Raw genomic sequence first — 13,223 nt, 5'->3', positions numbered from 1 at the left:
ATGTGAAAGAACTTTTGGATTCTGCTTTATGGGGGAACTATGCATAGAGGGGGGAGTCATCTCTATATCACTCAGGTTTCCAGAATGATGGATTATGATTATATGATTTCTCAGTAACACAAGGAAGCTAGATAGAACCAAAATGGCGACGATAGAAATAAACTTATAATCATCTCTATTTTGGATATTCATTTTGCAAGAATTAAGTTTCTAAGTAGTTGTTCCATTTGAGGGATATAGGAAAAGACCTCTTATTTGAGGTTATCTGCTGTTGATATTCCAAGCCAGGAGGACTAACTTGCCAAGAACAAAAGTTACCCATACAACACATGTACTGCACAAAATATTTCTGAGACAGAAGATGACTTGGAAGGCTGTATTACCTTAAAAACATTAGTATTAGGACATTTGCTGTTGAGTTTTTGTGTGTGAGAGTGTGTGTGTATTTTGTTTGCCTTGTTTATTTTGCTTGTTTGGCTCTTAATGTATGTATGTATTAGTTATGAGGAAGGAAATGGTAACAAATTCTTCATATTAGTAAAAATTAGGAATATGCACAAAACTCAGTAGTTTAATTGGAACACAAAGCCTGCTGGAGTTCTGTCCTGTGGTGAGTCTGTTATTCCATTTGAAATGCATTTATCTTTTTGATTGGGTAGGGTGGGATTTGCATTCTCGAAGTCACAATAAGTTTCCAGATCCTTATCGGTCAGTATTAGGAGTGACTGTTTTTAATAGTGATAATGAAGCAGCTATTCCCCGGAGGAGACTTAGTCACTGGCAAAATTGTCAGGAGCCTGAAATAGTTTGAGAAAACTCAGGATGGAACTAGCAGGCTGTTTCAAAAACATAACAAAAAACTCTAGCTGCTTTTTTGGGGACAGTGGTCTGGGGTAGATGGAGGTGACAAGAAACCAGATGAACTTCCCTAAGTCTGCAAGCTACCTAGAAGCTGGAAGAGATGAGTATTATTTACCTAAAGCACTCTAGTGTGAACAAGAAGTTTTGAATATCATAAGATTAAAGTGGTTAACAGCCACTAATCTGGAATATTCTCTGTGTACATTGGCAATACTTAATTTGACTTTGAGGAAAAAAATTCTTCTGGTAGCGGCTTGTTCTGGTTGCCAGTTTGAGAAAAATTTGGTATTTTATGCCAGATATTTTACTGGTGTTAGGGGCGTGTGTGTGTGAGGGGAGTCTTCATGATCCTACAGACCACATTGGCATGCCAGGGTTTACTAATTAATAATGAAGATAAGATAATCTTTGCCATAATTAGATGAAGATGAGAAATGTAGAACATGTCTTCATATATGTCTAGCCTGCCTTAATTTTAAGCACAAGAGGAATCTTTTTTAGATTAGGATTTCTTCATGGCCGCCTGCCTGCCAACATAACAAGCTGTAAAACCTTGTTTAGTTTCTTTAAATCCAGAAATGATTCTATACCAAATCCAAACAAACCAAATCACTCTTAAGGGAATAAGTGAAAACATGTGTAGCTAGCTGCCTTGGCTGGCCTACATGTGTTTGCAGATTGGCTCAGTTCTCTGTGCTAAGCAAATTCCTTCTTAAACATCCTATGATGACCATGACCATCAGCATCATCCATTGTGAAGGTGAACAGAGGATGTGACATTTATCTGAACTGTGTTTTGCAAACTCTGACCAAAATAACTTTTCTAGCTAGATAGACAGCTGACAGCTAATAGCTGATCTGAGAGCTATATAAAGACAGAATAAAAACAAATGCTCTCCAGTTGTGCTCAAATAACATATGGTATATTACAATTTCTGTGTACTGAAAGCTTTTAATTTAGTGTCAGGAATAGTAAAGGTATGAAAGAAATTGAATTTGTTGCCCCCTTAAAGGCACATTCTATAGTTAATTATGTTTATTTGAATTTTTCACAGAGTTAAATGGAAAGTCTCTTTATATTGTTTGGAAAGAATGTAGGCTTGCAGAGGGAAACCCAGTGTGAGATACTGAGTCATTTGGTATAAACTGCTGAGCTAACTACCTTCTGAAAGGTAAGCCACCACCTTTTCCTGAATTGGGCCAGATTGGGTATCATATGACACAGCAATATCCCTAACTAATAGTTGGAATTACAGATGATTTTGAATATTAGGTGATGTGGGAAACAAAGGCAAAAGAAAAATTAAATTTCCGTACTACTTACAGCCCATTGACGAATTCTTGAAACAGGCAGAGTGACATTCCTCTAGGAACTCAACTGCCTTGATGTTAATACTTTGCTAAGGGCAAAAGAGAATCTTAATCTTACCCTGAGCCCCCAGGATCCTTGTAAGTCTACTTTAACATATAAAAATTCCTCTGGAAACTTTCTTTATCTCTCCCGCCCAAGATATATGTTGGCAGTCATCCCCCAAGCATATGACCCACTGATATACATCTGAAGGGTCTTATGACTAAGGTTTTATTAGACAGCAATAAATGACCTTTTCCTAACAACAGCTAGCCCCCTCAAGGTCCTAGAAACCTTGCTTCTAGAATTCCTTAGAGACTTAAGCTATCCCTGACCCCCTCCCAACTTGAAAGTATATAATCAGCCTCTCCTCATGACCTCAGTGCAGCTCTTCCTGCCCACAGGTCCTGTCGCCATGCTTTAATAAAACCACCTTTTTGCATCAAAGACATCTCGAGAATTCTTTCTTGGCCATTGGTTCCAAACCCTAACATCTTTCTTACATCATTAGACAGTAGTAGTAAGATGCTTAACTTTTTATTATACAAGTAATAAATTTTTGTAGAAAATTTGGAAAAACTTGAACAAATGGAAGGAGAAAAATTTCTTGTTGAGAAAACTTGTAATCTGGAAGAAGAATCATGAACTAAAACATTCTGAAGATTTTCTGCTAGTTTTTCTCATGTTTTTATTTTGTATCTTTTTACCAAAGTTTTAAATGTGCATAAAGATTAAATAGCTCTATAAGAAGTGTTTTGAAAAGCAGCAGTTCTCCTCCACTTCATCTCCCACTTCTCCCTCTCTGGAGGCAAACATTTTAATTTCTTAGAGCTGATTCTTTTTGCATTTATCTCTGTGTTCTTGTGGGGGAGGAAAAATTTTTTTCCTACTACCCTTCTAAGTTCTCCAGCTGGGGCCCTGTAAACTGAACTGACAAAAGACAAAAAACAAACATTGAACTGACCCTGTAAATTGAACTGACAAAAAAAACAAGAGAAAAGCATACAAATTTATTTAATAAAAGGTTTATGTGACACGGGAGGCCTCATAAGGAAATGAAGACCTAAAGAAATGGTTAAGCCTGAGTATTTTTATACTAGATTTGATGGAAGAATGAAACATCATATAAAGATTATAAACTGAGGGTATTAAACTGTAGGAAACTTAGCAAAGCCATTTCCTTTCGATTTCTCTCTGTATCCCTCCCATCTTCACAGAAAAGGATGTTCCTTTCCTCCGGGTATAGGAAGGACATCTCTTTACATGAAGATCTTAGGACCTGCTTCAGGAGAGAAGGGAAGATCAGAAAGTCCTTCCTGCACCTGCTGTTTCTCAAATTTCTTCAGTTTAACATAGTCAGTATGCCAAGGCACCATATTTTGAGGTAGCAAGTTCTGAACACTGTCATTATTAACAGCATGTTTGTATTCTGATTTCTTGATTGGTCAGCTTTAGTCAGTATTTCTTGATTTCCCATTATGGCAGGGTTTAGTTCTTTCTTGACTTCCCCAGGTACCCTTTTTACTTTTTCTTCTCCAATCCTAGTGTAGTTGTTCATAGCTTTGCTTAAATTGATATTCAGTGTTTACACAGTTAAGACTGAACATGCAGTGCGCCTGGGTGGCTCAGTTTGTTAAGTGTCTGCCTTTGGCTCGGGTCATGATCTTAGGGTCCTGGGATCGAGTCCCTCATTGGGCTCCCTGCTCAGCAGGGAGTCTGCTTCTCCCTCTCCCTCTGCCCTGTCCCCCTCCCCCAAACCCCTGGCTCATGCACACATGCACATGCACTCTCTCAAATAAATAAAATCTAAAAAAAAAAAAGACTGAACATGCTATTTACAGTTAAGCCATGGAGTAATCGCTGAACACTTGTACTTTTCTATACAACCTTGGGTTTCCCTGAAATTTTTATTTTTCTTTGTTATTATTTACTTTCAACTTGAAACTACTCACTAATGTAGGTCAGATTGTATCTTACCCATATTTTTTTCAGGAAGTTCTGACAGTTCAGGTATTTTCTTAGTTTCCCATATTCTTAAAGATGTGCTTCCGTCTGGACTGGTTACCACTATTTTTATGCACTGCTCTTATCCTGGAACTTCCCTTCACCAGCCTCTTGGGGTTACTTCTTGCCTCTTTGTATTGGATTTCTTATTTTCTAGGTCTCCTGTTTTCCTGTTTATTGGTTTATGCTTTTATTTTGGCAGAATATATTCTGATACATGAGGTTCCTGATAATTTATGTGATTGGTTCTTTTCTTTGTTTCTCAGTGTTGGAAATTGCACAATAAGGTACCTTAGGGTGAGTTTGGTTCCGTCCATTGTACTGAGTACTTGATGAACCCTTTCAATCTGGGAACTATTTTGTTGATGATTCCCCCCCCCCCTTTTTTTAGTTCGTTTAATTAATCTCTACACACAGTGTAGGGCCCAAATTTATCACCCTGAGATCAAGAATCGCATGCTCTTCCAGCTGAGCCAGCCAGGCACCCCAACTTTCTCCCCTCCTTTTTCCTTTTTTTCCTCTTTTAGTTTTCTCTTGAACTCTTGTTACTCAGATATTGGACTTCCTGGATTGATCTTCCAATCTTCTTATGCTATTCTAATGAGTTTTTCATTTTGGCTATCGCATTTTTTAATTACCAAGAAGGCATGCTTTTGCTCACTTTCACTTAGTTTTTTTTTTTTTTTTAAGCTTACCGTTCTTCATGTTTGCGATGATTTCTTTTATGTTTCTGAAAATATTCATGGTCTCTTTCTCCCCAGAGTTTTCTTCTGTCTGCATAATTTCTGTAAGGACTAGCTCCGTAATTTGCAGGGCCAAGTACAGAGTGGCAGTGGGTCATTTATTGAAGAATTTCAAGACAACAGCAGCAGAGCATTAAACCTAACACAGAGCTCTTCTAAGTGCCAGGCACTGTGTGACTGCCTTGGTCACATGCCTGTGAAGCTGATCCTGCTCTCCCTTCCAACTTGCTTTTTCGGTTTCATCTTTTTTATGCTAAGAGGATCTGGCTGAATGAATTTTTTTTTAAGTTTTTGGGTTTTTTTTTTAGATTTTATTTATTTGTCAGAGAGAGAGAGAGAGCATGCAGGCAGGGGGAGTGACAGGCAGAGGGAGAAGCAGGCTCCCTGCTGAGCAGGGAGCCCAATGTGGGACTCAGTCCCAGGACCCAAGGATCATGACGCTTAACTGACTGAGCTACCCAGGCATCCCCTGAACGAATTTTGTTTGAGAATTTTTCATTATCTTTATATTTTTCCTAGACTAATTGGTAATATTCTCCTGAGAAGTCTCTTCTAATCTCCCCTGCCTGAAAGTGAAGGCCCGACTATCAACCTTTTGGGAAAGGGTATTGATAGAGGGGGCTGGGGTTGGTGACTGGTACTGGCACATAGAGACAATTCTTAAACTTTTAAGAACTTTGTGAGCCATTTGCTAAATATAACAACTACTAAAGATTAAACTTATGAAATATTACATTAAAAATCAAATCAATACTAAAAATTTACCACCCCCAATTATTTTATTACATTTTGTTATTAAGGAAGCTCTTGATGTTATTTACATCTAATTTATATGGTGGAAATACTATTTAATAATGGGTTACCATGCATGTCTTCTGAACTCTGCGGACAGCGATATCATTTTTTAGCTTGAAGCAGCCATGGTAAGAGTATTAATACCATAAAAATTTAGAAAATATTACAAATAGGGGCGCCTGGGTGGCTCAGTCGTTAAGCGTCTGCCTTCGGCTCAGGTCATGATCCCAGGGTCCTGGGATCGAGCCCCGCATCGGGCTCCCTGCCCCGCGGGAAGCCTGCTTCTCCCTCTCCCACTCCCCTTGCTTGTGTTCCCCCTCTCTCTGTGTCTCTCTCTGTCAAATAAATAAATAAAATCTTTAAAAAAAAAAAAAAAGAAAATATTACAAATAACTACCCTTGTTCCTCCCCTCCCCTCCACCCCCACTTCCCCGAGGTAGTTGTTAAACATTTATATTTACCAACACACCATGGATGGGGATCTAGTACATATGTTAACTTAAACTGCTTTCATCTTATCTGGTGATTCCTTAGTCCATATAACCCTTTGTTTTAACCCTCTCTGGATTATCTTCAGCCTTTTGTAAGAGTGAGGGAAGGGCATTTGTTTGCCTGTCTAAAAGACTGGATCTGGGAATTTCATTTCAGAAAGATTTTCTGTTAACCCTTCCCATTTTATCTATGCTTATCCTTTTGGGGAAGTGTTTCCTGATGCTTACCTTAGGATTCAGTTTTCTTGGGTCTTTGAGTCCTTTACCTTTTAGCCATTTATATTTCAGCTTTCCAAAATTTGTGGCTGTAATCTCTAGTTCTCATTGTCCCTTTGGGTTTGTCTTAAAAAAAAAAAAAAACAAAAAAACCTTGGTGTTTGGGGAAGGATCAACAAATAGCTGTGTGTTTAGTCTACCATCTGGTATTACCCAGAAGTCTGGGATATAATTCTTGACATAAATAGGTAAATAACCTTAGCAATTTAAGGGGGTCCTGAATAGGCTTAGCCAACCTGCCCTTGCTGGTTTGGAAGTCCTATAAATGTAGTCAGGAAATAATTCTACTGATTTTAGAATATTTTTCCTTTTCATAAAGAGAAGTAACTATAAGTAGGTATTTAATCAGATGACCTGCTGTTAGGTTTTTATATGGATGTGCGGGGACGTAAGGAGACACATAATGCAATTTCAGGTCACATAGTTTGGTTTGAGAATTGGGATAATAGTAGTTAATTGTCTTAGGTCTAGGCAATTCCAGTTGTCCTTCAATGGCTGGATCTGGTGACCTGGTCACCTCATCCACTCTGAAGCAGGCATTGATTGCTGCATCATCTAGTGAGTCTTCTAATCTTAAGGCTTTGCCTTTACTTATAACCTCTTCTGCTCAAATTCAGTGCCCTTTCCCCTCATTAGATTTGATGTGATTGGGTTGGTTGGACACTCCTTTCCTTTGATTTCATACCAGACCACTTCATAGTCCATTAAGATCCTCCCTTGTCTGTTGATGGTTACCTCTGGAGAAGGTCAGAGTAGGAAGGTCATAGGATACCAGGGTAGCAGCTCAAATAAAAACAATTGCCTGTGATCTCTCAGAAAGAGGATGTGGGCCACTCCCACTCTGGCATTTAAGATACCCAAAAGGTTTTAGCTATGGCTAAAAAGAATAAATATCTAACAGGATACAAGTGTACAGCAATATCTAGTTGCTAAATTAAATTTAATATTTCTGGGGCACCTGGGTGGCTTAGTCGGTTAAGCGTCTGCCTTTGGCTCAAGTCATGATTCCAGGGTCCTGGGATCCAGTCCTGCGTTGGGCTCCCTGCTTCTCTCTCTCCCTGCCCCTCCACCCCGCTTGTGCTCACTTGCTCTCTCTCTTGCTCACTCTCTCAAATAAATAAAATCTTAAAAAAAAAATAAACATTTCTGCAAAAAGGGCTTCTAGCAACCACTGTTTATTCCTTTTTCTAGTCTCTCCTTTCCTCACCATCTTTTGTGTTTTAATTAGAAGGTTTTTGTTTTTGGTTTATACATCCAGGTCAGACTCTTTGTATGTGCTATAACGACTTTTTCTTTTTGTTTGGTTGGATTTTTAAAAATTATTTGTAATTTCTGGTGATGTCCTGCCTGGGAAGAAATGCTTCCCTTTTTCAGGATTGGTTGGGAGGATTCGGCTAGGTTTTTTTCCATAATGATATATGCTCAGGACCAAAATTCTATGGAGAGCCTGAAAAGGTTTTTTTCTGTGTTTTGAACTTTATTCACTTAAAAAAACTTTGACGAGTCTCATTATTAAATCATCTCGAATCACATATTTAACAAAATCATCTCAAGTGAAAACAATAGAATACTGTGAAATTGGGACTGTCTTGAGATATCTAGGTCCTGTGACTATCATGCTTACTGTACTCTTTTCCTCAGAAACAAGACTTGCATTTGCCTTGGTGTTGCCCACATCATGCATGTGAAATAGGAAATCTATAAATGAGGGACCTTGTCTTCCTGGTTTGGGGAGAATTATGGTAGCACTGTGGTAAGTTTAAGAAAAGCTCACTCAGGCAGTTGGCTTTGTCAAGGTGACTGTGATTGCCTGCTGACCAGCAGCCTCCGAAGAGCTCCTTTGCTCTGCCCTAGATGGTAAAGCAGAGAGCTGTAGGGTGCTGGTATAACCAGGCACTGCTGCCACACCCCTCAGATTTTGAAATGTCCTAAGCCAAATGGTAGGGTGAACTGTTCACCAAATTTATCAGCAGTTTCTTTTTTCTGCCTCCTTTCGCTTAGGGGACATTTAAGTAAGTTTTAAGGTGAGAAAGTTTAAAAATTTTTTATATACTGTCATGGTCTTTATTAAAACTTGTTAAAACTGGCTTGCTGTTGAAATAGCAGATGGCTGTGATAAAATGGGAACATGTCTAAAAAGAAACCAATGCAGATTAAATCATAATTAAAAATATCTTTAATGATTCACTAAAATGTTTTTCTTTTGGGCTGTTAATATTGTGTCCTCTTTTTATTCATCTTTTGACAAAACCAAAGAATTTTTAAAAGGACAGAAAATGACTAACGATGGCTTTGAAATTTCTTCTTCTAGAGATTTTTAGGACTTGGACTTTCCAAAGTCAAAGAATCTTGAAAATAAGACAGTTTTACTTGTAAGAGCAAGGCTGATACTGGGTTTTTGCTTTTTTTCTTCAGTGAGTTGTCAAAATAGGGGTTATACTTACCAGGAATACCTGGTCCTCTTGTAATGCAAGGAATATCAGAAGGATATGATCCACAGATGTCTTAAAATGGCAAAGGTTTTACATACATCCCTCATTTCTCCCCCTACTAGAACAAAAGAATAGGTGTTTTCCTTTTTTTCCTTTGCACCATTGCCCAAAGTGGGTATATATGACCTTTTGGAGAGACAACTTGTGACACTTCTTTTTTTTTTTTAAGATTTTATTTATTTATTTGACAGAGAGACACAGCGAAAGAGGGAACACAAGCACGGGGAGCGGGAGAGGGAGAAGCAGGCTTCCCGCTGAGCAGGGAGCCCAATGCAGGGCTCTATCCCAGAACCCTGGGATCGTGACCTGAGCCGAAGGCACATGCTTAACGACTGAGCCACCCAGGCACCCCAACTTGTGACATTTCTAACTGGTCCCAATGCTTAGCTCCATTGTTGAATGAAATGAATCAAATCTGATTCTAAACTGGTGCCTCTTCTATCCATTCTCTATAAAGCTACTCCAGGTATCTGTCAAAAATACTGAACCAACCATGCTACTTCCCCTTAAAAATCCTTTAGTGTGCCTCAGCTACTTAAAGTTTGCCTCTCAGACTTTTTTCCTTCTTAAATTGTTTTTGGTATTTTAAAATTAATATATATACTGTGGTCAGGAATCCAAACATTGAAAATACATTTAAAAAAAATGTCCCTAACTCTCTTCCCAACTGACCAGTTTGCTTGATATTAATGTATTTTTCTGTATATTTGCAAACTACACATAGTCTTTTCAGTTTTTGTTTTACATCAGTAGTATTATACTAAAATACTGTCCCCTTTCTCCTGCTCCCTTTCCATTGGATTGGGTGAAGTTTTTAATATCATGGAAATTAATCCTTTGTATATATTGCAAATACTGTTTTCCCAGTCTTTTGCTTATCTTTTAACTTTATGGTGTCTTTTCCCCAAATAGATATTTAGAATTTGTATCTAGTCAGATATGTCAGTATTTTGTATATTTTGTTTAAGGAAGGAGGAGTTATGTCCCACTAAGATTTTAAAATCATTCATATTTGACAGAATTGGATTTTACTTTATTTATTTATTTTTTAAAGTAGGCTCCACACCGGGCTTGAACTCACAACCCTGAGATGGAGACCTGAGCTGAGATCAAGAGTTGGACACTTAACTGACTGAACCACCCAGGCGCCCTTGGATTTTACATTTTACTCAGTCTGGCACTTTTAAGTTTTTATGATGAAGTAGGCATCTACCTTTCACTCAAATATCCAGTTTTCTCAGTTTATTCGGACATCCTGCTTTAATCATTTAGGATGTTGTTTTCTTGAACTATTTATCTATTTCTGCTCTCTTGCCATACTGTTTTGATTACTCTGGTTTTTATGTATGTTTTGGAAGTTTTATTTTTCCCACTACAAATCTTATTGACTGTTCTCTTTTTAAATTTAGATATAAATTACATGCCATAAGATTCACCTTTTAAGAGTATACAGTTCACTGGTGTTTAGTATAGTGACGAAGTTGTGCAACCATCACCTCATTTTCATCACCTGCCAGAAGAAACTTCATACCCGTCACTCCCCACCCCGCCTCACACACTCCCACTCTCCAACAGGCCCTAGGCAACCATTAATCCACTTTCTGTCTCTATAGGTTTGCCTATTCTGGACATTTCCTACAGATGGATCATAAAATACGGGACCTTTTGTGTCTGGCTTGTTTCACTTGATATAATGTTTTCAAAGTTCATCCATGTTGTAGTACTGTCATGAACATGCTATGAAGGCACACTCAGAAGTTGTGTCTTTCCACAATGTCAGCTTTATTCATTCATAAAGCAAGGTTAATGTAATAATAAAGCAGGTTCAGGATTCCAAACTCAATGACATTTCATCACATGATTAACTTGGCTTCTCACAGGGCACACAAAGCAGAACACGAGTCACACAACAAACAAGATAACACAGGGCTAGGAAGTTCACGATCCAAATGAGAAGTCAGTCTGAGCAGTCAGTCTGTGAGTATGCAGTTGAGATAAGGCCTCTGTCCTGTCTGGGTCAGCTCTGCGCACTTACTGCTTACTATGTTCAAGGAGTGAATGATCTCAGTTCTGTTTGGAGATCAGTCAGGCAGAGCCTTTGGTGGCAACTGCCTTTTTTAAATGATCAGATGTAGAAGGGTCAATGCCTGAAGAGTCTGACAGTTTGCTGCAAAAATTCTCTTTTTAAAGGGCTTTAATCAGTCTTGGGCCCTGTCCATCTCCTCTGCTTCTGCTCGTTATCAGTTCTAGGGTGTTGTTAATTGGTACTGGTTTTGGTGATAACTCATAGCTTCAATACCCTTAACTGCTTGTGTCGTTGCTTGACAGAAGTGACTCCATCTTGCTTTCTCTTGGGGGGAGAGGCAGAGGGAGAGAGAGAATCTCAAGCAGACTCGCCGCTGAATGCAGAGCCCAGCATGGGGCTTGATCTCACGACCCTGAAATCATGACCTGAGCCAAAATCAAGAATTGGACGCTTAACTGACTGAGCCACCCAGGTGTCCCCATCTCGCTCTTCACAAGTACTTGTATCATTACTTCATTAATCCATTGTATGTATATACCACAGTTTGTTTATCCATTCATCCACTGATGGACATCTGGTTTGTTTTCACCTTTCACTTTTTCACCTATTTTAAATAGTGCTGCTATAAAATTTTGTGTACAACTCTTTGAGTATCTTGTTTTCAGTTCTTTGGAGATATATCACTAGGAATAGAGTTGCTGGGTCATGTGATAATTCTTTGTTTAGTGTTTTTTTGTTTGATTTTATATTTTGATCTTTTATCTGGTAAGTTTTTGAACTGTTAGACCGGTAATTTTTAATTTTATTTTTAACAGGAAAGCCCCATAACCTGTAGTTTGCAAATAATAAGAGATTTTTATCTCTTCCCTTTGAATATTTTAGTGCTTGTTTTTTGGTAATGTGATGGCTGGCATCTTTGTTTTATTCCTGGCTATGGGATGGGAATGTTTTTAATATTTTGCTCTTGGGCATGCTATTCTATAAATTTGTTAGTTTCCTTTTTTTTTTTTTTAAGATTTTGTTTATTTGTCAGAGGGAGAGCAGGGGGAGCGTGAGGCAGAGGGAGAAGCAGGTGTCCCTGTTAGTTTCCTTTTATTAAGGTCAAGTTTTCCTGTATCCCTAGTTTGGTAAGAATTTTTTTGAAAATCAGGAATAGGTGCTGAACATTATTTCCTTGTAAGAATTTATTGCGATATGGTATCTTTCCTTCAAACTGTTAATGTTTGAGGAGCCTTGGGCTTGCACTACTTGGTTGATACCTGGTTACTTGAGTGGATTTTTCTTCCCTCCCAGGCTGATGGTTGGTCACACATAAACAAAACACATTGGCAGAAGGCTAGTAGGAGATTAATGCAGGTGAGAAAATAATGTGTTTTGTGTATGTGTGACCAATCTGAAAAACCAATCTAAGAACCTTCGTTCTGGAAAATCTGTAGCGACAAGTTCAGCAATGGTGTAGAGCTGTACATGTTAGAATATAGTCCAACATGTTTATTTTCTTTAGTCCTCTTAGTCATTTTTTCTTGCAAACTATCTATTTATTTATTTTAAAGATTTTATTTGAGAGAGAGAGAAGGAGAGACAGAGAGTAGAGTACATGCGGGGAGGAGAGGGAGAAGTGGGCTACATGAAGAGCTAGGAGCTGGATGCGGGGCTCGATCCCAGGACCTTGGGATCATGACCTGAGCCGAAGGCAGATGCTTAACCAACTGAGCCACCCAGGCGCCCCTAAACTAAACAATTTAAAATCTTGTTATTCAGAATCAAGAAACACACTCCTTTAAGTGTTTATAAATATACTCCATAATTGGTTCTGCTGCTCCTCCCACCTTGTTCCTGATAAAAAACAAAGCTACAAAATGCTTTGAATTTTAAGCAAGTGGCAAATTATCTCTGTTCACAGGGTGCTCATCACCATAGTAACAAGGAGCCAACTCATTTTTGAAGTGGGGCAGGATGCTGGTCCATTGCTTTTCAGAAGGACGGAAGACAATCCAAATATCTTTTTGTAGATTAGACAACAGGCCTGCTCAAGGTGTGTCTAAACATCTTCAGCATACACAAGTCACAGATGAAATAGTTTGTAGAGGAGGTAAAATCCCCATTTGAGGTTCTGTCACATTATAAAGACTCCAAAACAAATCTAGATGGGCTTTACTTTCTGCCTGAGAATAATCAAGTAGT

General features: G+C 38.5%; 1 protein-coding gene across 10 annotated transcripts in view; it reads left to right on the top strand.

Moving 5' to 3' along the window:
- FBXO34 (F-box protein 34) overlaps positions 1-13,223 on the top strand; it is a 78,447-nt gene that overhangs the window by 40,337 nt on the left and 24,887 nt on the right. For 6 of the 10 annotated variants that reach the window (XM_027568886.2, XM_027568885.2, XM_027568887.2 and 3 more), the window contains one exon: positions 1,917-2,033. The exons of the other annotated variants lie outside the window; for them this stretch is intronic. The gene's annotated coding sequence lies outside the window, so the exon portion shown is untranslated. The remainder of the gene's footprint in view (positions 1-1,916; positions 2,034-13,223) is intronic. 10 annotated transcript variants of the gene reach the window in all.

Source organism: Zalophus californianus, chromosome 6 (genome assembly GCF_009762305.2).
Source record: "Zalophus californianus isolate mZalCal1 chromosome 6, mZalCal1.pri.v2, whole genome shotgun sequence".
NCBI lineage: Eukaryota > Metazoa > Chordata > Mammalia > Carnivora > Otariidae > Zalophus > Zalophus californianus.
This window is presented reverse-complemented; position numbering and strand designations above follow the sequence as displayed.